A 24838-nucleotide genomic window follows, 5' to 3' on the forward strand; every position below is an offset into this window, starting at 1 on the left:
ACAGGTGTGTGGTCATGTTGTTCATGACGTTTGTGACCCATCATGGCACCCGGCATGGCACATGTACCGGACTGGATGCACAGACGTATGTGCCAAGAGGGAACGTTCCTGTGGCCCGACGAGGACGTCGGTTCCTCTGAGTGGGGGTGTATGTGATAGCCTGGCTTATTAGGGATGATAGACTACTCATACCAATAAGGAATTCCTTCTTTTCCTGGAGCCCATACGGACAGAACTCCGAAGTTAAGCGTGCTCAGCTTGGAGTAGTGTCAGGATGGGTGACTGACCGGGAAGTTGCTCCTGGGTGCGCATGAGTGAGGACAAAGTGCGCAAAAAAGACTAGTATTGATCTGTGGGGCCAGTCTAGATCCCACCAGGAGTAACGACCACCGGCGGGTGTGTCCGGGGCGTTACAATATGTTTGATCCAGATTACTACAGACTGTTCTGTTTTTGGTAGATTCTGTTTTTCATGTGTTGTTTACTTATTTTGATGAATCTATGGCCAGTAAAATAGTTTATAAACCATAGAGAAGTTGGAATACAGTAGGTTTAACACCAATATAAGTAAAGAATGAGTTCATTACAGTACCTTGAAGTGGTGATTTAGTTTCTTATACTAACGGAGCTTACGAGTTTTCTGTGAAGTTTTGTGTTGTGAAGTTTTCAAGTTTTGGGTAAGGATTCGATGGACTATGGAATGAGGAGTGGCAAGAGCCTAAGCTTGGGGATTCCCAAGGCACCCCAAGGTAATATTCAAGGACAACCAAGAGCCTAAGCTTGGGGATGCCCCGGAAGGCATCCCCTCTTTCGTCTTCGTTCATCGGTAACTTTACTTGGAGCTATATTTTATTCGCCACATGATACGTGTTTTGCTTGGAGCATCAATTTATTTTGTTAGGATTTGCTTTCTATTATTTAGAGCAATGTTTTGCATCTTTTATTTCAATAAAATTGGCATTGATAGCCTTTACTCTGCCTATTTTAGAAGTCCACATGTTGCTGTTTGAAAACAGAAAGTTTACCGCTGTTGCAATAATTCCCTAGAAAAGTAAGAATGTAATAAAATGTTGAAACCTTTTGTATATTAAGCTCTGATAAATTTACTACAGTGGGAATTTTCTTTCATAATTTTTGGAGCTAGGGAAGTATGGATGTTGCAGCATTCTTTACAAACTATCCTGTTTAGGCAGATTGCTGTTATGTTTGCATTGTTTGCATATGTTTGCTTCTTTAATGATTCTATTTGAGGATATGACTATTAAATATGCAGAGGCATTTAGTATGCAATGTTGAATAATAATTTTAGGGATTTGCTACAGTAGAGTATGATAAGGTTTTTGCAATGGTTTATACTAACTTATCTCACGAGTCCTTGTTGAGTTTTGTGTGGATGAAGCTTTTGAGATTTAGGGAGACCGTGATATGAGAGGAATTAAGGAGACACAAAAGCTCAAGCTTGGGGATGCCCAAGGCACCCCAAGATAATATTTCAAGAAGTCTCAAGCATCTAAGCTTGGCGATGCCCCGGTTGGCATCCCACCTTTCTTCTTCAACAACTATCATTTTTTTTGGTTGATCCTAAGTTTTTGCTTCTTCAGATGATGTTTGCTATTCTTAGAATTTCATTTTCTTTTGCTTTGCTTGCTGTTTGAATAAAATACCAAGATCTGAAATTATTAAATGTAAGAGAGTCTTCACATAGTTGCATAATTATTCAACTACTCATTGATCTTCACTTATATCTTTCGGAGTAGTTTGTCATTTGCTCTAGTGCTTCACTTATATCTTATAGAGCATGGTCGTAGTTTTATTTTGAAGAAATAGATGAACTCTCATGCCTCACTTAGATTATTTTGAGAGTCTTAAATAGCGTTGTAATTTGCTTAAAATCCTAATATGCTAGGTATTCATGAATAATAAAATTCTCTTTTGAGTGTGTTGAATACTAAGAGAAGTTTGATACTTGATAATTGTTTTGAGATATGAGGATGGTAATATTAGAGTCATGCTAGTTGAGTAGTTGTGAATTTGAGAAATACTTGTGTTGAAGTTTGTGATTCCCGTAGCATGCACGTATGGTGAACCGTTATGTGATGAAGTCGGAGCATGATTTATTTATTGATTGTCCTCCTTATGAGTGGCGGTCGGGGACGAGCGATGGTCTTTTCCTACCAATCCATCCCCCTAGGAGCATGCGCGTAGTACTTTGCTTCGATAACTAATAGATTTTTGCAATAATTATGTGAATTCATTATGACTAATGTTGAGTCCATGGATTATACACACTCTCACCCTTTCACCATTGCTAGCCTCTCTAGTACCGTGCACCTTTCGCCGGTATCATACACCCACCATATACCTTCCTCAAAACGGCCACCATACCTACCTATTATGGCATTTCCATAGCCATTCCGAGATATATTGCCATGCAACTTTCCACCGTTCTGTTATTATGACACGCTTCATCATTGTCATATTGCTTGCATGATCATGTAGTTGACATTGTATTTGTGGCAAAGCCACCGTTCATAATTCTTTCATACATGTCACTCATGCATCATTGCAAAACCCGGTACACCGCCGGAGGCATTCATATAGAGTCATATCTTGTCCTAAGTATCGAGTTGTAATTCTTGAGTTGTAAGAAAATAAAAGTGTGATGATCATCATTATTAGAGCATTGTCCCAGTGAGGAAAGGATGATGGAGACCATGATTCCCCCACAAGTCAGGATGAGACTCCGGACGAAAATAAAAAAATAAAAAAAGAGGCCAAAGAAGCCCAAATAAAAAAAGAAAGAGAAAAGAGGCCATAAAAAAAGAGAAGCCCCAAAAGAAATAAAAAAATGAGAGAAAAAGAGAGAAGGGGCAATGCTACTATCCTTTTACCACACTTGTGCTTCAAAATAGCACCATGATCTTCATGATAGAGAGTCTCCTATTGTAACGCCCCGGACACACCCGCCGGTGGTCGTTACTCCTGGCGGGATCTAGACTGGCCCCACAGATCAATACTAGTCTTTTCTGCGCACTTTGTCCTCACTCATGCGCACCCGGGAGCAACTTCCCGGTCGGTCACCCATCCTGACACTACTCCAAGCTGAGCACACTTAACTTTGGAGTTCTGTCCGAATGGGCTACCGGAAAAGAAGGAATTCCTTTTTGATATGAGTAGTCTATCATCTCTAATAAGCCAGGCCATCACATACACCCCCACTCAGAGGAACCGACGTCCTTGTCGGGCCACAGGAACGTTCCCTCTTGGCACAAACGTCTGTGCTTCCAGTCTGGTACATGTGCCATGCCGGGTGCCATGATGGGTCACAAACGTCATGAACAACATGACCACGCACCTGTCCGCAACCATCCGTGTAACCGTGAGGGTCGGCTCTGATACCAACTTGTAACGCCCCAGACACACCCGCCGGTGGTCGTTACTCCTGGCGGGATCTAGAATGGCCCCACAGATCAATACTAGTCTTTTCTGCGCACTTTGTCCTCACTCATGCGCACCCGGGAGCAACTTCCCGGTCGGTCACCCATCCTGACACTACTCCGAGCTGAGCACGCTTAACTTTGGAGTTCTGTCCGAATGGGCTACCGGAAAAGAAGGAATTCCTTATTGATATGAGTAGTCTATCATCCCTAATAAGCCAGGCCATCACACCTATGTTGTCACTTTCATATACTAGTGGGAATCTTTCATTATAGAACTTGGCTTGTATATTCCAATGATGGGCTTCCTCAAAATGCACTAGGTCTTCGTGAGCAAGCAAGTTGGATGCACACCCACTTAGTTTCTTTTGATCTTTCATAAATTTATAGCTCTAGTGCATCTGTTGCATGGCAATCCCTACTCACTCACATTGATATCTATTGATGGGCATCTCCATAGCCCGTTGATACGCCTAGTTGATGTGAGACTATCTTCTCCCTTTTTGTCTTCTCCAAAACCACCATTCTATTCCACCTATAGTGCTATGTCCATGGCTCACGCTCATGTATTGCGTGAAGATTGAAAAAGTTTGAGAACATCAAAAGTATGAAACAATTGCTTGGCTTGTCATTGGGGTTGTGCATGGTTTAAATATTTTGTGTGGTGAAGATGGAGCATAGCCAGACTATATGATTTTGTAGGGATAGCTTTCTTTGGCCATGTTATTTTGAGAAGACATAATTGCTTAGTTAGTATCCTTGAAGTGTTATTATTTTTATGTCAATATGAACTTTTGTCTTGAATCTTATGGATCTGAATATTCATGCCTCAATTAAGAAGAATCACATTGAAATTATGCCAAGTAGCACTCCGCATCAAAAATTCTGTTTTTATCATTTACCTACTCGAGGACGAGCAGGAACTAAGCTTGGGGATGCTTGATATGTCTCTAACGTATCTATAATTTTTGATTGCTCCATGCTATATTATCTACTGTTTTGGGCAATATTGGCCTTTATTATCCACTTTTATATTATTTTTGGGACTAACCTATTAACCGGAGGCCCAACCCAGATTTGCTGTTTTATGCCTATTTCAGTGTTTTGAAGAAAAGGAATATCAGACGGAGTCGAAACGGAACGAAATCAACTGGAGAAGTTATTTCTGGAAGGAAACACACCTGATGGACTTGGACCCCGCGTCAAGGAAGGAACGAGGTGCTCACGAGGGTGGGGGGTGCGCCCCCTGTCTCGTGGGCCCCTCGTGGCTCCCCTGACGTGCTTCTTCCGCCTATATAACTCCATATACACTAAAACTTCCAGAACGCAAGATAGATCGGGAGTTCCGCCGCCAGAAGCCTCCGTAGCCACCAAAAGTCAATCGGGACCCTGTTCCGGCCCCCTGCCGGAGGGGGGGGGGAACCCTCACCAGTGGCCATCTTCATCATCCCAGCGCTCTCCATGACGAGGAGGGAGTAGTTCTCCCTCGGGGCTGAGGGTATGTACCAGTAGCTATGTGTTTGATCTCTCTCTCTCTCCCTCTCTCTCTCTCTTTCTCTCGTGTTCTTGATTTGGCACGATCTTGATGTATCGCGAGCTTTGCTATTATAGTTGGATCTTATGTTTCTCCTCCCCCTCTTCTGTCTTGTAATGAATTGAGTTTCCCCTTTGAAGTAATCTTATCGGATTGAGTCTTTAAAGACTTGAGAACACTTGATGTATGTCTTGCCGTGGATATCTGTGGTGACAATGGGATACCACGTGCCACTTGATGTATGTTAAGGTGATCAACTTGCGAGTTCCTTGACATTGGGAACCTATGCATAGGGGTTGGCACACGTTTTCGTCGTGATTCTCCGGTAGAAACTTTGGGGCACTCTTTGAGGTCCTTTGTGTTGGTTGAATAGATGAATCTGAGATTGTGTGATGCATATCGTATAATCATACCCATGGATACTTGAGGTGACATTGGAGTATCTAGGTGACATTAGGGTTTTGGTTGAGTTGTATCTTAAGGTGTTATTCTAGTACGAACTCTAGGGCTATTTGTGACACTTACAGGAATAGCCCAATGGATTGATTGGAAAGAATAACTTTGAGGTGGTTTTGTACCCTACCATAATCTCTTCGTTTGTTCTCCTCTATTAGTGACTTTGGAGTGACTCTTTGTTGCATGTTGAGGGATAGTTTTATGATCCAATTATGTTAGTATTGTTGAGAGGACTTACACTAGTGAAAGTATGAACCCTAGGCCTTATTTCCTAGCATTGCAATACCGTTTACGCTCACTTTTATCACTTGCTACCTTGCTGTTTTTATTATTTCAGCTTACAAAAACTATTATCTACTATCCATATTGCACTTGTATCACCATCTCTTCGCCGAACTAGTGCACCTATACAATTTACCATTGTATTGGGTGTGTTGGGGACACAAGAGACTCTTTGTTATTTGGTTGCAGGGTTGCTTGAGAGAGACCATCTTCATCCTACGCCTCCTACAGATTGATAAACCTTAGGTCATCCACTTGAGGGAAATTTGCTAATGTCCTACAAACCTCTGCACTTGGAGGCCCAACAACGTCTACAAGAAGAAGGTTGTGTAGTAGACATCAGTCCACTGAAGACTGGTAGGAGTGGCTACACTCACGTGCTTGTAGCAGTCGACAAGTTTACCAAATGGATCGAAGCCAAGCCTATTAAGAATCTTGAAGCTAGTACTGTTGTTAGATTCATCATAGAGTTGACGTTCAGGTATGGGGTTCCGCACAGCATCATCACTGACAATGGATCGAATTTCAATTCTGACGAGTTCAGAACCTTCTACACCTCACAAGGCACACGAGTCGACTATGCTTCAGTCACCCATTCCCAGTCGAATGGACAAGCAGAAAGAGCAAATGGCCTGATTCTCAAAGGACTAAAACCCTGACTGATGCGAGACCTCAAGCACGCAGCGGGCACCTGGGTTGATGAACTTCCATCAGTTCTTTGGGGATTGAGGACAACTCCCAATCGGTCAACTGGCCGAACTCCATTCTTCTTGGTCTATGGAGCTGAAACTGTTCTACCGAGTGACTTGCTTCATAATGCACCACGAGTGGAGCTCTTCTCTGAAGATGAAGCAGAACAAGCTTAGCAAGACGCAGTTGACCTCCTAGATGAGGAAAGAGAGATGGCCTTGATCCGGTCGACCATTTATCAGCAAGACTTGCGTCGATTCCACGCTAGGCACGTGAAGGGTCGAGCCTTTCAAGAAGGTGACTTGGTTCTTCGAGTGGATTAGCAGAAACCATACAAGCTCGCCCCAGCTTGGGAAGGTCCCTTCATTGTCACCAGAGTGCTCCACAATGGAGCATACCACCTTTACAGTGTCGAGCATAAGAAGGACGAGCCACGGGCTTGGAATGCGGAGCTGCTCCGCCCCTTTTATACTTAAGTACTCGTTCAAATAAAATGTAAGAAGAAATACCTTTGTAATTTGTTTATCAAAGACAAGAGCTTTACAGTCCTCTTGAATGATTGTTGTTGCTTTTATTTGCGTCTGAAATCCCCCAGTGTGTGACTTAGCTGCAGATCTGTTTCGCCTAAGTTCAAAAGAAAATCCTACCAAGTGGTGAGCAAGCCTCTCACTCGGGGGCTTAGCTGCGAATCCGTTTTGCCTAAGTTTGTAAAATCCTACCGAGTGGTGAGAAAGCCTCTCACTAGGGGGCTTAGCTGCAGTCCAGTACTCGCCTAAGTTTGTAAAATCCTACCGAGTGGTGAGCAAGCCTCTCACTCGGGGGCTCAGCTGCAGTCCAGTACTCGCCTAAGTTTGTAAAATCCTACGGAGTGGTGAGCATGCCTCTCACTCGGGGGCTTAGCTGCAGTCCAGTACTCGCCTAAGTTTGTAAAATCCTACCGAGTGGTGAGCAACCCTCCCACTCGGGGGCTTAGCTGCAGTCCAGTACTCGCCTAAGTTTGTAAAATCCTGCCGAGTGGTGAGCAAGCCTCTCACTCGGAGGCTTTGATGCGAATCCGTTTCGCCTAAGTTTGTAAAATCCTACCGAGTGGTGAGCAACCCTCCCACTCGGGGGCTTAGCTGTAGTCCAGTACTCGCCTAAGTTTAATAAATCCTATCGAGTGGTGAGCAACCCTCCCACTCGGGGGCTTAGCTGTAGTCCAATACTCGCCTAAGTTTGTAAAATCCTATCGAGTGGTGAGCAACCCTCCCACTCGGGGGCTTAGCTGCAGTCCAGTGCTCGCCTAAGTTTGTAAAATCCTATCGAGTGGTGAGCAACCCTCCCACTCGAGGGCTTAGCTGTAGTCCAGTACTCGCCTAAGTTTGTAAAATCCTACCGAGTGGTGAGCAACCCTCCCACTCGGGGGCTTATCTGCAGTCCAGTACTCGCCTAAGTTTGTAAAATCCTACCGAGTGGTGAGCAACCCTCTCACTCGGAGGCTTAGCTGAAGTCCAGTACTCGCCTAAGTTTGTAAAATCCTACCGAGTGGTGAGCAACCCTCTCACTCGGGAGCTTAGCTGCAGTCTAGTACTCACCTAAGTTTGTAAAATCCTACCGAGTGGTGAGCAACCCTCTCACTCGGGAGATTAGCTGCAGTCCAGTACTCGCCTAAGTTTGTAAAATCCTACTGAGTGGTGAGCAACCCTCTCACTCGGGGGCTTAGCTGCAGTCCAGTACTCGCCTAAGTTTAAAAAATCCTACCGAGTGGTGAGCAACCCTCCCACTCGGAGGCTTAGCTGCAGTCCAGTACTCGCCTAAGGTTTAAAGTCTGTCCCTATCCGCAAGGACGACGAGGTGCAGGTCGACCGCGGCCTTCTTCTCCGAGCTACACCACAGGTACAACGTACGCTCCATCCCCATCCGCAAGGACGACGAGGTGCAGGTCGACCGCAGCCTTCTTCTCCGAGCTATGCCACAAGTACAACGTACGCTCCATCCCCATCCGCAAGGACGACGAGGTGCATGTCGACCGCGGCCTTCTTCTCCGAGCTACGCCACAAATACAACATGCGCCCCATCCCTGTCCGCAGGGACGACGAGGCGCAAGTCGATCGAACTCTCCACTCCAGGGCTACATCCCAAAGTGCAAATTCCATGCGAAGGCAAATACAAACATATTCAGAAATAAACCAAGTTCAGTTTGATCCTAAAAATTATAGGCGACGGATCAAAAGTATTCGAGCATCAAGCTCGAAGGAGTTTAATGGTTACAGCAACCACTCGGCATCCCGAGGCAAATTTAAGGCAAGTTTAAATCTCAAAGTTTGTTCATTCGGCAGGAGGAGGGCTGGCAGGTTCAACGAATTCGTCCAAGTTGATTCCATCTGCAATCCGAGTGGCGGCAGCTATGAAAGTCTCCATAAAGGACTGGAAATTGTGTCCTTTGGTGTTAGCGACCTTGATCGCCGCCAGCTTATCTTGGCGGGCTTCCTTGCAGTGGAATCTTACCAAGGACAACGCCACATCAGCACCACACCGGGCAGAGGACTTCTTCCATTCTTGCACTCGTCCAGGGACCTCGTTGAGCCGAGTCATCAGAGATTCGAGGTCATTTTGAAGCGTCGCCCTTGGCCAGAGTGATGAGTCGATCCGTGAAACTGCCACCTTCAGACGAGCGAGGTAACTTGTGACACTGGCGACACGAGATTCCAGTCGAAGCACATTCATGGCAGCCTCGTCGCCGACTGGAGAAACGATAGGGTCTAAACCCGTCTCGATCCGTCCAGTTTCCTCGTCAAAGTTTTGGCAGAATTCTGCAGTCAAAGAGTTAATGAGTCGACTGGACAGGACTAACCTGCAAGCAGTAAAGCAGCCGGGTTAAAAGGAGTACCTTCCAGCATAAGAAAGAGCTTCTTGGCGAGAGTCCTCAAATAAGCTTCCACGTCATTTCTCTTACGAGCCATGGATTCCAGCTTCTCATTCAGAGCCATCTTATCCTTCTTCAGATGAGTTACCTCTCGGTTGGATTCAGTGAGAGAGGACTTCAGCTTGCTTACTTCCACTTCCAGCACTCCGACCGAAGCCAGCTTCTGGTCAGCAAGGGTAGTCTTATCTTGAGCCTCCTTCTGCGCAGCTGCAAGGTCCAAGTCCTTCTTCTCCAGAGCCAACCTCATTTTCTCTGCAAAATAAGCAATCGGATCAAACAAGAGATCGAAGAAATATTTTAAAGGACGATCGACGTGAGCAGTCGACAGGCAGTTACCTTCCATACTAGCAGCTTCAGCTTGAGCTTTCTTCAATTTTTGTTGGGCCAGCTCCAAGTCAAGGTTGACTTGCCTCTGCTTCTCCTCAAATTCGGCGAACTTGGAAATGAGAGTACAAGATTTCTGCAGAAGGTAAAAGACATACCAATCGACAAGATCAAAGATTATTTACTTCCGAGTGAATAAAACTTAAAAGTTTACTCAGACCCCAGCCGACTGCCCGCAGTCGACCGCGGTCTCGGGGACTACACCCAACGGGTGCACTTGGCGTGCCCCCACTAATTCAGACCCCACTCGACCAGTCCGCCCGGGTCGAGTAAAAAAAGAGAAGAAAGAGAGAAGAACTATTCAGACCCCGGCCGACTGCCAGCAGTCGACCGCGGTCTCGGGGACTACACCCAGCGGGTGCACTTGACGTGCCCCCACTAGTTCAGATCCCACTCGACCGGTCTGCCCGGGTCGAGTGGAAGAAAGGAAAGTGAAAAGTACTCAGACCCCAGTCGACTGCCCGCAGTCGACTGCGGTCTCGGGGACTACACCTAGTGGGTGCACTTAGCGTGCCCCCACCGGTTCAGATCCCATTCGCCCAGGCCGAGTGGAAGAGCGCAAATACTAAAGACAACAAAACACCCAGTGGGTGTACAGATTCGACGCAACAATAAGAGATTGTATGAAAGAAAATATTTCAGGTAGCATATCCAAATAGAACAAGGTCAGTCGAAAGCCAACTTACCTGGACATTGGCCCGAAGAGCCACGCTGGCATCGTAAGCAGCCCGGCTGTTGTCGTGCACCATCTTCATCCGCTCCATCATCACACTAGCCTGATGGATAGCCTCCGCAGCGGCGTCCAACTGGCTTTCCCGAACATGATAGTTGGTGAAGAAAGGAGCAGACGGCCCAGATGCGGTAGCTTGGAGCTCCGAGGCATGGGGTTGGACGACTGAAGGAAACACTGGTACAATCGACGGTGCAGGGCGCTCACTCGACAATGGGACAACAAAAGTTACAGAGGCCCCACCTACATCTTTAGGTTGTTGGACAGTTGGTTCCGTCATCAGTCCGAGCTGAGATTTCTTGCCAGCCGCTACTTTTTTGTTCTTCCTGGGCGTCGGGGCCACATCTTCATCATCATCCGGAAGCTCGATAACGTTGGGTGGGGCTGCAAATAAATCAGTCGACCCCTAGTGAATCGCCAGAATTTAATTGACCAAATAATCAAGAACAAGATCACGAGAATTGTACATGGGTTGGAGGTAACCACGTCTTCCATTTCCTGGTCTCGGTATTGGCGGGAAGAAGTTCCAGAGGTAGCAGCACTGCAAATGTCAGCATTCAGTCAGTTATGTTCTATTTCTCGAGTCGACCAAAAGATCAGGTCAGATGGTTACCCAGAGATGGTGGGAATGGTCACTTTGATTCTGGGCAAAGCCTTCGGCGGTTTGGAGGATGTGACCTTCAATGGTTTTGGTGCTGGAGGCGGCGCGGTCTTGAGCTGTTTCGATACCTTCTCAGTCAGCACCGGAGAAGACGTCCGAGGGCGCTTTGAAGACTGCCCAGTCGGTGCGGCCACCAGGTCAGGGGTGCTTGCCGGGTCGTGAGCGTGCTTGGATCTCCTTTCTTTGCGAGGAGGCGAGTCGACCTCTTCTTCGTCACTCGGGTCGTCGCTCTCCTCGTCCTCCTCTGCATCCGAGTGCCACTCGCCGCTCTCGCCCCCGCTCGCCTCTCCCTCGACATTTTGCTCCTGCACTCCATTGGGCATTGAGTACATATCAACAAGAGCCTGAAAGACAAGGAATAAAAGAAAGACAGTCGACCGTCAACAAGAGGCTACATAGTAAAACAAGAAGACACTCGACAATGCAGAATCTTACCTATTCCGGCTGGCGTGAATGGTCGAATGGAACCACCCTCCTAGACCCTCGGGATTATCCTTGTTGCCGGTAATACCTCTCAGCCACTGCTCCACCGTGTCCTCACTTACATCCTCCGGGTGGATCCGAGTGGAATCCTCGAGTCCCGACTACATTCACATCAGATGGTCTCGAGCTTGGAGTGGTTGGATGCATCGACTGAGGAAGACCTCCAACAGGTCCATACCGGTCACTCCGTCGCGAACAAGTTGGACAACCCGCTCGACCAACACCTTCACCTGCGCCTTCTCCTCCGAGATCACTCTCAAGGTGGAGGGCTTCTCCACTCGAGCCATGGAAAACGGGGGAAGTCCAGTCGACTGGCCCGGGGTTGGCTGGTCCTTGCAGTAGAACCAGGTCGACTGCCAACCCCGAACCGAGTCGGGAAGGATCATAGTTGGGAAAGTGCTTTTGTTCCTCATCTAAATTCCAAGACCTCCGCACATCTGTATCACGTGCGTCCTCTCATCACTCGGGTTGGCCTTCTTGACCGTCTGAGAGCGACATGTGAATATATGCTTGAAGAGACCCCAGTGTGGTCGACAACCCAAGAAGTTCTCGCACATAGACACGAAAGCGGCAAGGTACACGATGGTGTTTGGAGAAAAGTGGTGGAGTTGAGCCCCAAAGAAGTTCAAGAAACCACGAAAGAAAGGGTGGGAAGGCAAAGAAAACCCGCGGTCGACATGGGTGGCAAGGAGAACGCACTCACCCTCCTGCGGCTGTGGCTCAGTCTCATTCCCCGGGAGCCGCGCCGATTCATGGGGGATCAGTCCCCCCTCAACCAGGTCGTCGATGTCATCTTGACTGATTGTCAAGCGAATCCAGTCGCCCTGGATCTAGCCAGGCGGCAGGCCGGACCTCGATGAAGATCCGCCCCGGCTGGTCTTCTTCCCTTTCGCCTTCGCCGTCGCTTTCTTCGCACGCTCCAACGCCACCGTCTTCTCCTTCCCCATGGCAGCGAATCGAGTTCGAGCGGGGCGACAATGCCGAGAGCAGAAGCAGGCGCAGCGGAGAAATCTGAGGAGGAGGAAGAAGAATGGGGGCGCACTGTTCAAAAGCCCTTGTCCGGCGCCTTATATAAGGTCACTTCCGAGTGACTGACTTGTGGGCCCGGACGATCTTATCAAATCCCGCAACAGTCGCGCGCGCGATATGTGGCAAAAAAGGTGGCATGGAGATCGAGGCGGCCTGCCTAATCCGTCCCGATTACTGCAGCCTCCTCCGCCCAGCGCGCTTCCCAAAACTCGAATCCCATGAAATCCGCAGACGGAAGAACAACCCATCAGACGGAAGATTTTTCCCATATCAACACTCGAAACTTAACAATGAAAGTTCACTCGACAAAACCAAGAATGGATCAAGGCAACTGAACAAGCAGTTGAAGCCATCACGAATGTTCATTCAACCTCTGGGCGAGACATTCTCAAAGCACAAAAGCCGAATCGGAGAGATTATCAACTCCTTCACTCGAACCCTGAACCATTCGGGGGCTAATGATGAAGGAGTGTACCTAGGGTAGGGTCATAGACCCGACCTAGACATCCTCCCCTAGGACATCACCCTAAAGCCAGGATCATTCGAAGGGTACCATTATCCACTCGACCAGAGACATTACACTCAGAAGAATCAATGTCACTCGACCATCGCAGAAGTCACTCGACGGACAGAAGAGCTAAAGCCACTCTGCATGAGCAACGATCGAGCATTTACTTCTAGGCTTAATTGTCATTTATAGCACTTTAGTGCGGGCGTTACTAGTAATGTTCTCTCTTCAATGTACCTTAAACACTCTGTGACGTGGGCTGGCTGGGGTCCTTGCGCACTCTATATAAGCCACCCCCTCCATAGGCACAAGGGTTTGCACCCCCTGTAACTCACACACATATAATCCAGTAGACCGCCTCCGGGCTCCGAGACGTAGGGCTGTTACTTCCTCCGAGAAGGGCCCGAAGTCGTAAACCTCGCGTGTACAACTCCTCCATAGCTAGGATCTTGCCTCTACATCCCTACCCCCCTATTCTACTGTCAGACTTAGAACCACGACGGCCCCCTAGGGTTTCCAACCCTAGGCGCCTTGGGCCCTTGGGGGGCGCACCATCCCACTAAGGGGATGGTTCCCACCCAACTACAGCCCATTAGGTCCTTCGGGTCAGGTGGACCCCCGGAACCCCTTCGGTGGTCCCGGTACAATACCGATAAACCCCGAAACCTTTCCGGTGACTGAAACTGGACTTCCCATATATAAATCTTTACCTCCGGACCATTCTGGAACTCCTCGTGACGTCCGGGATCTCATTAGAGACTCCAAACAACATTCGGTAACCACGTACATCTATTCCCTATAACCCTAGCGTCATCGAACCTTAAGTGTGCAGACCCTACGGGTTCGGGAGGCATGCAGACATGACTGAGACATCTCCCCGGCCAATAGCCAATAGCGGGATCTGGATACCCATGTTGGCTCCCACATGCTCCACGATGATCTCATCGGATGAACAATGATGTCAAGGATTCAATCAATCCTGTATACGATTCCCTTTGTCTACCAGTATAGCACTTGCCCGAGATTCGATCGTCGGTATACCGATACCTTGTTCAATCTCGTTACGGCAAATCTCTTTACTTGTTCCATAACACATCATCCCATGATCAACTCCTTGATCACATGAGCTCATTATGATGATGTCCTACGAGTGGGCCCAGAGATACCTCTCCGTCATACCGAGTGACAAATCCCAGTCTCGATTCGTGCCAACCCAACAGATACTTTCGGGGATACCCACGGTGTACCTTTATAGCCACCCAGTTATGTTGTGACGTTTGGCACACCCAAAGTACTCCTACGGTATCTGGGAATTGCACAATCTCATGGTCTAAGGAAAAAGATACTTGACATTAGAAAAGCTTTAGCAGACAAACTACATGATCTTGTGCTATGCTTAGGATTGGGTCTTGTCCATCACACATTCTCCTAATTATGTGATCCCATTATCAATGAAATCCAATGTCCATGGTTAGGAAATCGTAACCATCTATTGATCAACGAGCCAGTCAACTAGAGGCTCACTAGGGACATGTTGTGGTCTATGTATTCACACATGTATTAAGATTTCCGGATAACACAATTATAGCATGAACAATAGACAATTATCATGAACAAGGAAATATAATAATAACCATTTTATTATTGCCTCTAGGGCATATTTCCAATAGTCTCCCACTTGCACTAGACTCAATAACCTAGTTACATTGTGATGAATCAAACACCCATAGAGTTTTGGTGTTGATCATGTTTTGCACGTGGAAGAGGTTTAGTCAATGGATCTGCGACATTCAGGTCCGTATGCACTTTACAAATCTCTATGTCTCCATATTGAACATTTTCATGAATGGAGTTGATGCGATGCTTGATATGCATGGTCTTCTTGTGGAACCTGGGCTCCTTGGCAAGGGCAATAGCTCCAGTGTTGTCACAGAAGAGAGTCATCGGGCCCGACGCATTGGGAATAACTCCTAGGTCGGTAATGAACTCCTTCATCTAGATTGCTTCATGTGCTGCCTCGAGGCTGCCATGTACTCCGCTTCACATGTAGATCCCGCCACGACACTTTGCTTGCAACTGCACCAGCTGACTGCCCCACCATTCAAAATATACACGTATCCGGTTTGTGACTTGGAGTCATCCAGATCTGTGTCGAAACTAGCATCGACGTAACCCTTTACGACGAGCTCTTCGTCACCTCCATAAACGAGAAACATATCCTTAGTCCTTTTCAGGTACTTCAGGATATTGTTGACCGCTGTCCAGTGTTCCATGCCGGGATTACTTTGGTACCTTCCTACCAAACTTACGCCAAGGTTTACATCAGGTCTGGTACACAGCATGGCATACATAATAAACCCTATGGCCGAGGCATAGGGGATGACACTCATCTTTTCTCTATCTTCTGCCATGGTCGGGCATTGAGCCATGCTCAATCTCACACCTTGCAATACAGGCAAGAATCCCTTCTTGGACTGATCCATATTGAACTTCTTCAATATCTTGTCAAGGTACGTGCTTTGTGAAAGACCAATGAGGCGTCTCGATCTATCTCTATAGATCTTGATGCCTAGTGTAACATCCCAAATTTTCAATTTGGAATGTTATACATTAGGTCATCATGCATATCATATTTTATTTTGCTTTTGGTTTTGATCCTAGAAAATCCTAAGCAACTCAAGGACCCACGGAGAGAGTTGGGGATTTCGTTATTTACATATTTGAGTTTTCTCAAATTATGTAAACAGGATCATTTGATTTTATTTATTTTATCATCAATAATTTCTATTACAAAAATATTGAGAGAGGGAATAAAATGACTTTCCCAAAATATAGAAATATTGAGGATTTAATAAAAAAATCAAATAAGTTTTATTTCGGTATTTTTATTTGAATTTAGGAAAAATGCGCGTTTTTCAAAGTTGTAGTTTGGGCCCAGATAAATGTTCACTTTATCGGGCTTGATTTTAGAAACCCGGCAAAATTTATTTCGTGATTTTTGGAGTCCGTTTAGTATTTCTTTTTATTTTTCTTCCGAGCGGAATTATTTAAAAAAAACCCGGAACCGACTACGGGCCGTACTCGGCCAGGACTCCCTGGCCGGGGCCTTTATAAGGCGCCCGAGGCCCGAGCCGAGAGAGAGCCCAGCCGCCGCCGCCTAACCCTAGCCCCGCCCCAGCCGCCGCCGCCGCCGCCGGAGTTGCGCGCCGCCCGAGGTTCGCCGCCGCCTCGTTTTCCGTGTTGTTTTTAAAAAAAAAATCTGTTCGTCGTTTTTCTTTTTTGTCGGATTTTTTCCGGTTATTTTCTGATCGCGATTTCTGATCCGATTTTCGTTTTAGTATAACTTTTCGCTCGTTTATCGGAATCAGGCGATTCAAGCGCCTGGAGTTTCGTCTCGGAACCCTCTTTCCGAATAATCAACTTAAACATGTTTTTGCTACTGTAAAATTTTCCCTAGATCCAGATTACTAGAACGAAGTTGTTTTCTTTCGCCGTTTGATTTCTTTTGCTTCGTTCGATTTGATTCTTTTTGCCAACCAGGGTTCTTAAGTTGACTTCTGTTAGATCTTCCTATTTGAGTTTTACCTGTGCATTAGATGAGTACTTATTGTATACTTGTTGTTTGTCTGCGATAGATTACCCGGAGTGCGCCGCCTGTTACTTCGAATCTCTAGGTTACGCGGATCATCAGCAAGGCAAGTAACACTTTGATCATACCTTTTCTACAACCCAGTTTTATTGCATTAGATCAATCCTCACTCATTGCATGATTAGGATCTAATTAAATTGTGGGATGGGAAGTAGATGAGGTAGTACCTATTACCTGTTTATTATCAAACCTTTGGGAGTTACTTCTACGTTTGCTCATTATGCCATGCTATGCTAGTAGACGTGGATTGGGTGAGTGATATCCATGACAGATGTGAGATTGATAATTAAGGGTTTATCTAAGGTGGCAACCTAACACACATCTGGGTGGATTGAGGCACTTGGGGTTTCCAGGACTTGCCTGTTTTCTATTTGGACCGCCACCCAGGCCAAAGGGATCATGAGATTATTCATACTAGAAACTTCCGTGTGCAGCCACAAGCCATTATGGGCTCTGGCATAGTTGATTAAGTTGTGCGAACTCTTACAGTGGTAGACTAGCAGATGTAGGGGATGTAGGTGTACCGGTCTACCCGATCGTAAGGTGCTAGCGCTTCTGAAAGACTATGTCTGTCTCGGGTCATCCGTTTCTCAAACACCATGTAGTGCGAGAAACCGGAGGCGATCGAGTCTTGTGGGGAAAACGTGCCAAACCTCTAGACTTGTCTACGAGTCCGTGTCATAGCACTTCACAAACCCGCCCAGATTGACCACTTGTCTCCGATCACTCTCTCTGCTCGCCTTGTGAAAAAGTGCCGCATTCACATCCCCATCGCACGTGCAGCGTGCGTCTCTAAGAATATAGCCGCTCGTATCTAAATACGCTTTAGGTCCGTGCGCGTTACTCATGCATTGTTCGGACGTCCACAACCCCCACTGCATCTCGCGATGTGATACTCATCTCGTTGTTAGATCTTATGCCACAGGTCCATACAAGAATGTACACTTCCGCAGCTAGGTACATTTTTTCGCTCCTCGTGACATCTCAACAACTTTCTCTTCGATAAGAGAATCACCATTCTGTTGTCGAGCGAGGTAGTGTTTAGTCTGAATAAGTTTAACCATGAATTGTGTTTTTAGGTGCTATCGTCTTACTCCATTTCGTTCTACACTCTGATTGTGAATAAGCAAAACCACCCAGTTATGGATGTATTAATCTTCTTTCCTTTGGAATTGAATGGAGAAGAGGTAGTTAGATATATGGTTGTACTCGGCCCCAGATGTTAACTAAGTTCCTTGTCGTATCGAGTATCATTGCAAGATGCTTGTAAAGCATAGCATATAGAGGGGCTTCGTACTGCGTTGCGTCTTATGGCGAAATTAATGCATTCTTTTTATGTTGTTTTAACCATGAGCAATATGCACCAGAGGCACTTCCAACGCTGCGCTGATCACCTATGATTTCCGAGCGTGATTCAGTGAGGTGCAACATTAATTGTTGAAGCCTGTTTGTTACAGACTGATCTGTCTTATCGTTTTGTACGAGTGCTTCGATGTGTCACGTGATTCCTTCGCCGAATGGACATGTCCATGGCAGCTCTGGCAGTTCTCCTTGCGTTCCTTCGAATGTCCGTGTTAGTTATGTTTACTCTTCTGTATTGCTCTAATATGTTGGTCTAATTCGCACCTTAGTTGATTCAAGCTCAAACTTATTGTTACTTGATGTTTTATTGAATAGCCATTAATAAAGTTTTTTGAAGTGATTGTCTCGACTGTATATGTCTCTTGATATTTGCTTTATCCACTCTTGGAAAGGCATGCCCGTGTCATAGTTATTTGGTTACAAGTGTTCTAGTCTGATTAGATGTCGGCAGTCAGGCGTCGTCGGTGAGCAGGACAACAGGACAGTAGCTGGATCTAACGGACTCTTGGTAGTAGTGCGTTGGTTTTGAATCGATGGAGATTCATAAACTTGTGAGGTTCTGGCAAACATCATTGTCTAATCTCAGATGAAATATTGATGTATATGCATCGACGACTTATAACCTTGTTATGGACCATCACGAGACCTTATTGTCCTAATAGAGCTATGGATCTATATTTATGGTCACTTCTCTCTGATATGGTGCGTATCCTTCTTATCTCCTTTTTTTGTACTCCTTAGGACAGTTGCCGATGCCAAGATGGAACAGTATCCTCAAATCAGAAGGAAAGTACATACCTTTGCAACGGCGATGATAAGGAATATACGAGACTAGATAGTGTCAAAGCGGACTTTTAAAAACAATGTGTCTGTTTTAAGGGATGGTGTGGAGCCTTGAGGTGCGTTAGAGTTGTGGGGGTCGCAGTGTTCTAAGTGTATATATAGTCATAATGCGCTGGCTGGTTTTCTTTGTTCTCATAAGGTTTTAGAAGAAGATATTATTTCTTTTACGTCTTCTATCTTTTTTGTGTATTTATCTACTGGCTCCAATGTTTTTTATTTTTATTTTCCTTTTCAATTTTGTTTATGTTTTTTTATTTTTTATTTTTATTTTCATTCATTATTTTCCACACCTAATTAATGAGCATTTTAAAAATCATGGCCATTTTTTAAAATCCATTCATATTTTTCCAAATCCATGAATATTTTCTACATTTACGAATAATTTTAAGTTCATAAAATTTTATAAAGTGTGTGAACATTTTTAAATTTGCAACAAATGTATGAAAATGAATTTTTTTAAAAATTCATGATTTTATAAAAAAATGGTTTCTTTAATTCTCAACATTTTATAAATATTTTTAAATCTAAGTACATCATTTGATTTAACCTTTTCAAATAAAAAATGACACCCAATTTTTCTGAGCCAGAAGAAAAAGAAAGCAAAGTGAGCGAGTGGAGCTATGATCCAACCCGAGCAAGAGCTTCATGGGCTGGCCCACGTACGTGGCATAGGAGCAATTCCATGGTTTCATCATGGAATGTGATCTCCCAAGCGCTCACACTACCACTACTTGGATACCACTCAAAAAAAAACCACTACTTGGATGACACTTAAGGCCAAAACATTTAGGGACCCAAACATTTAAGGACACAACAACAGGCAACAATCAGCTCCACTCTCATCTTACGATAAACACCGTCTCCAACAATAGCCGAACGTGATGTATATATGAATAAAAACAGTTTTGCTAAAGCACATTTAGATGTGCCATTAGTATTGTACATCTAAGTTATATATTATTGATCTTACATTGAGATTCGTGTAAATATTTTTTTTATGTTTGATTCACTAATTTAGATGTGCAATTGCTTTTATTTAGATGTGCAATAACTAAAAGAGAAAAGTATATTTTTTGTCCATCAACTTTTGGTGAAGTCTAGACTTGGTCCCTCAACTATAAAACCAGACAACTTGCACCCCCAACTCTTAAAACCGGACAAGTTTCGTCCCTTGTTTTCTACTGTCCCGGTATAGGTGCTGGCTCAGCGTGTTTTTGACCTGTCTTCATCCACATGGCGCTATTTTTCTCTCATATGTTGCTCTTCTTCCTCCTTACTACCCGGGCATTCCATCGAACATTTGGCGCGCGCCTGCTCCCATGCTCAAGGCCGTCGGTGGTCTCGTATGGCTCTTATACTGCTAGCCGGAACCATGCTACAATGCTTCGAAATACACATCACCAGTATAACCGTTGCCGCTCTCGGTGCTCCATCTGGACACGGTCTCGCCGCTGCTAGTCGCCCTCTTGCCGCTGGTCCGCACATAGTCGTGGGGCCTTCTCTTACTTCAGCAAACGCGTCGGCAGACTCGCGGTCCTGCGAAGTTAGTACTCAGCAGTACTCCATTTTGCACAACGAGACGGGTCGGGCGCACATATGACCACTAATCTACCCCATGACCTATTTGCTGCGTGTGTGTGCGTACCGCGAGATGAACGCACATGCGGTCGTGATGCGAGGCGCACGCGAGATGCCGTCCGCGTCAGAGCAGCCACCTCACTAGGAAAGATGGCATGCCAACATCTGCACCTCATATTCTGCACTTCTCTCCTTCAACAGAGTTATGAAACACCTCGAGCCACATTCAACGACACGTGTTTTAATGTGAGGAGTCATGATGCTAAGTCCCAACTCGTGAACTGGGTTCAACCATGATCGTACGGTGAGATGTCTCTGCGAAGATTGTAAGGTTGTATGCTGTGCCGCAGAATGAATAGTATCGAAGAACAAGGCGATTCTAAACACGCTTCATGTACAAGTTGTATGATGGATACGAAATAATTGTTAGCAGTGAGTTGGTGGGAAGAATGATGAATCTGATAAGAAGATTGTGACATGAATTCATTTCAGATGCTAGCAGGCCGCCGTGAGAATCAGTCACCAGGAGTAGAAGCAACGTCAAGAGAAGACAAGGGACGTATAGTCGGGACCTAGGTTCTATGCCATCGAATGTGAAGCGAGCCCAAATGCGAGGAGACCCGTCATTGGTAGTAAGGATGATATGAGCTGTGATGTGATCTGGTAATCACCCACCCAGGAGCATGCTACCCGTACTGTTCAGTGCATAGTGCTGGAGTCCCGTACTAACCGTAACCTCCATGCTTTCGCGCTTTGTTCAATATTTCTGCAGTTAGCGTAGCTGCTGCGAACCCCGCTCCTCTGGGCCAATCCGCAAGGTAAGTAGATCAGCGTCCACACCATGTACTGTGTCCTGCTGGCCATCTCGCATGCCGTTGGTCGAGCACTCGTGCTCGCATATCTGAAACACCTGAGTGCTGGCGCCGAGTATGCCTTTGTGTTGATTGATGAACTACCACTCAACGTACCTGGTCTCGCCGCTAGCTCTCGTGCTCGCCCAGAGGACCGTCCATTCACACGGGGTGCCCCACGGCATAACTTGGTAGCTGAACTCTCGATATGACCTTTACTGTGCTGATTGCTCCGACATAATGCCCGTAGTGGCTCAACTGAGTTCAGTGTAGTCAGCTCCAGCATACTCCTGGCGTATTATACTTCTCCAGTCTTTCTCAACCCCTTCCCTCAGACATGCCTCCGAGACGTGACCCCGGATTTGCCTTTCCGCCGGAGCTCACCCAGTTGATCTAGCAGCAGAACACCTTGATGCAGTTGCTAGTTCAGAATCAGAATCAAGGGAACAACAACAACAACCCACCACCACCACCACCTGTTAACCACTTAGCCCGTTTTCTTAGGCTGAATCCGCCAGTGTTTTCCAGTAGCACCGAGCCGATGGTAGCAGATGACCGGCTCCGCAAGATAGCTAGGGAGTTGACCACAGCAGGATGCGCAGATGCGGAGAAGGTGAAGTTTGCCGCACATCAGTTAGAAGGACCCACAGCATCTTGGTGGGAGAATTTCACAGCCACCTTCCCAGTCGACACTGTCACATGGGACCAGTTTCAGCAGGCTTTTCGTACTGCCCATGTTTCAGCAGGAGCAATGGCCATGAAGAAGCGTGAGTTTCGTAACTTGCGCCAAGGAGGACGGGCAGTTGGCCAGTATGTGGAGGAGTTTAGTAAGCTAGCACGTTATGCCCCAGATGACGTTGCTACAGATGCAGCTAAGCAGGAGAAATTCCAGGAAGGACTGAATGATGAGTTGAGTATGCAGTTGATGGTAGCCACCTTCAACAACTACCAGGAGTTGGTAGATCGTGCTCTTATGATTGAAGGGAAGCAACAGCAAATTGAGAACCGCAAGAGGAAGTATGGACAAGGAAAGTATAATTCAGGAGCTCAGCAGAAGCCTCGTTTTACCCCTAGACCGGGAGGACAATTTCAGCATACCCATGCAGTAGGTAGCTCACACAATCACAATGGCATCAAGAATGGTAATGGGAATGGAGGAAGCAATGGCCAGAACCGCAGCACCCCATCAACCCCAGCCAAGCAGGACTTGAGCCACGTCACTTGCTATAAGTGTTCGAAGCCAGGACATTATGCAAATGACTGTCCTGAAGGACAAAACGGCAATGGAAGCTCTGGAAAGAAGCCGAACCCTTTCAACAGGGGACAGGTGAACCACGTTAATGTGGAGGAGGTTGAAGCTCAGCCCGATGTAGTAATAGGTAAGTTTTTGGTTAAGTCATTTACTGCACTCGTTCTTTTTGATACTGGTGCATCGCATTCATACATTGCAAGGAGATTTGTGGAAAAGTATAGCCTGCCCACTAGGATTCTTAAAACACCTATGCTAGTAAGCTCACCAGGAGCGGAGTACATGGCCAGTCAAGGATGTTTTCAAGTGCCATTAAGTATAGGAAGGCATGTTTTCCCAACGGATTTAATTATTTTGGAATCCCAAGGTCTGGATGTGATTCTTGGTATGGATTGGCTGTCGATGTATGGAGGAAACATCGATTGCGCCAGTAAGACAATTTTGCTCACAACGCCAGAAGGAAGACGGATCAAGTATGCATCCCGACATGCGCCAAACAGGACACAAGTAAATTCCTTATCAGGAGTTGTGCAGGAGGAAGTACCAGTGGTAAAGGATTTTCCTGATGTATTTCCCGAAGAGTTGCCAGGCATGCCACCGGATAGAGACATTGAGTTTTTGATTGAGCTTTTTCCAGGCACTGGGCCAATATCGAAGAGACCATATAGGATGCCAGCAAAAGATTTGGTGGAAATTAAGAAGCAGATTAAGGAGTTACTGGATAAGGGATATATTCGCCCAAGTTCTTCGCCTTGGGGATCACCAATACTTCTAGTGGAGAAGAAGGATGGATCGTTAAGGATGGTTGTTGACTATCGAGGATTGAACGAAGTAACAATCAAGAACAAGTACCCGCTACCAATGATCAATGATCTGTTTGATCGATTGCAAGGAGCTAAAGTGTTTTCCAAGATCGATTTGCGATCAGGATACCATCAGTTGAAGATTCGAGAACAGGATATACCTAAGACAGCTTTTACCACCAGATATGGACTGTATGAGTATACCGTTATGTCATTTGGACTGACTAACGCGCCTGCCTATTTTATGAACATGATGAACAAAGTGTTTATGGAGTTTTTGGATAAGTTCGTCGTAGTGTTCATTGATGATATCCTGGTATATTCGAAGAATGAAGAGGAGCATAAGGAGCATTTGCGTTTGGTACTTGGAAAGCTCAGAGAACACCAATTATACGCCAAGTTTAGCAAATGTGAATTTTGGTTGAAGGAAGTAGGATTCCTCGGACACGTTATATCTGGAGAAGGTATAGCAGTAGATCCCGCTAAAGTTGAAACCGTGACCAAGTGGGAAGCCCCAACTACCGTTGGAGAGATCCGGAGTTTTCTTGGACTCGCAGGATACTACCGGAGATTTATTGAGAATTTCTCAAAGATCGCGAAACCTATGACGGAGTTGCTGAAGAAGGATACCAAGTTCAAATGGACTGAGGAGTGTGAGGCTAGTTTCCAGGAGTTGAAGAAACGCTTGGTTACCTCACCAGTGTTGATTTTGCCAGATCAAACCAAGGATTATGAGGTGTATTGCGACGCTTCACGTCGAGGACTTGGAGCAGTGCTTATGCAGGAAGGAAGAGTTGTTTCGTATGCTTCACGACAACTGAAGCCCCACGAATTGAATTATGCCACGCATGATTTGGAGTTAGCAGCCATAGTGCATGCATTGAAGACATGGAGACATTTCCTCATTGGAAATCATTGTGAGGTGTACACGGATCATAAGAGTTTAAAGTACATTTTCACGCAGAAGGAGTTGAACCTCAGACAAAGGAGATGGTTGGAGCTCATCAAGGATTATGATATGAGATTGCATTACCATCCCGGAAAAGCTAATGTAGTAGCTGATGCATTAAGCCGCAAGAGCCATGTCAATACGTTAATGACGGGAGAAATACCCAAGGAGTTAGCAGAAAATTTTCGTGAACTATGTTTGGAAATAGTTCCGAGAGGCTATGTAGCAGTATTGGAGATTCAGTCAACATTGATGGACAGAATCAGAAAAGCTCAGAAATCTGACAAGGAGATTGCTTCCATAAAGGAGAAGATTAAAGAAGGAAAAGCTAAAGGATTTCATGAGGATGAGCACGACACCCTATGGTTTGAAGACCGTGTTTATATACCCAATGACCCGGAAATCAGAAAGTTGATTTTGCAAGAGGCACATGATTCACCATATTCGGTTCACCCA

This window comes from Triticum urartu, chromosome 2, assembly GCF_003073215.2.
Source record: "Triticum urartu cultivar G1812 chromosome 2, Tu2.1, whole genome shotgun sequence".
Lineage (NCBI taxonomy): Eukaryota > Viridiplantae > Streptophyta > Magnoliopsida > Poales > Poaceae > Triticum > Triticum urartu.